Source organism: Tupaia chinensis, unplaced genomic scaffold (genome assembly GCF_000334495.1).
Source record: "Tupaia chinensis unplaced genomic scaffold, TupChi_1.0 Scaffold143636_1, whole genome shotgun sequence".
Taxonomy (NCBI): Eukaryota; Metazoa; Chordata; class Mammalia; order Scandentia; family Tupaiidae; genus Tupaia; species Tupaia belangeri.
The window spans coordinates 775,931-777,308 of NW_006203484.1; the positions used below are offsets into that span (position 1 = coordinate 775,931).

Sequence of the window (1,378 nt, forward strand, 5' to 3'; positions counted from 1 at the left end):
CAATCCCTTCTCCTCCATTCTCCTCTCGGGATCCTGGGCATGCACGCACACGCACCCGGCGTGTGCGTCCAGTGACATAGCCATTATGCTAACTGCTGGTCCCTTTATTTCATTCTTGATAACCTTGTACGTGTGTACAAATGTGTGTGTGAGAGAGAGCGAGCTCTCTGTGAGACAGGTATATCCTCCACAGGGTGTCAGCTGCAACCCCCTTCCCCAGTCCTCCAGCTCCTTAGGAGTGTACACTCCTGACATGTTTTGAGGTCAGCGAGGAGATCTGAACCGGGGTCGGCTGCATGGCTGCCAGCATAGCAGTTTATCTGGCTACTGACCTATGCCACCAGGCTGGGCCCAATATTCTTGTTTTTCTGATGAAGGACCCAGGTTCAGAGCGCTTATGTTACACTTCTGAGGACACAGCGCTTGGTAAGAGTCAGAGCCAGAATCAGAGCCAGGTCTTCTGGCTACCAGCCCATTGCTCTTTCTAGCACTTCTTAGAGGAATCAGCACATTTATCTAGCACAAAAGATATGAAGGACTTAGAACTTTTCATTTGTTTATTCTTCTTAAATTTACATTCCCTGGAGAGAGACAGACAGACAGGGAAAAAAAAAAATCACCCGCCAGAGGGAATGGCCGCACTGCAACTCCTCCTCCTCCACTCTCTTCTCAGGATTTTGGGCACGCACGCACGTGTACCCACCGTGACTTTCAAGCCACCAGGTTCAAGACAAACTGTGCAGTCAACCATGCGGGGCCCAGCACTTTAGTCTTTACATCTCCTGCTGGCACAGGACATAGAACTTCTTCAGTGTAGGACTTCTAAAAGACCCACTGACTAGCACTACACTCAGAAAGGGATTCCTCTCAGCAGCCTGAGCCTAAGCCCCAGACTGACTTCCTGTCATTGCTACCGACCTGTTAGGTCCTGCTGAGCCAGGAACATTGGGCCACCTGGGACCCAAGCTCTTCCCAGGCTGCTTCTCATCCACCATGGCTCGGTCCCTAATCTAGCTCCTCTCCTTGGGGATATGGTCTCTAAAACAGGAGTGGCACATCAGCAGACACACGTGTGGTGCACCGCCGTTATCCTCCCATCAGCAGATAGGCATGTGTGGTGCATGGCTGTTATCCTCCCATCAGCAGACAGGCATGTGTGTGCACGGCCGTTATCCTCCCATCAGCAGACAGGCATGTGTGTGGTGCACGGCCGTTATCCTCCCATCAGCAGACAGGCATGTGTGTGGTGCGCGATGGTCTCTAAAACAGGAGTGTCGCATCAGCAGACACACGTGTGGTGCACGGCTGTTATCCTCCCATCAGCAGACAGGGATGTGTGTGCACCCCCGTGATCCTCCCATCAGCAGACAGGCATGTG

At 52.5% G+C, this 1,378-nt stretch overlaps 1 protein-coding gene across 1 annotated transcript in view; it reads right to left on the reverse strand.

Moving 5' to 3' along the window:
* Positions 1–1,378, reverse strand: part of SORBS1 (sorbin and SH3 domain containing 1) — a 140,974-nt gene that overhangs the window by 3,522 nt on the left and 136,074 nt on the right.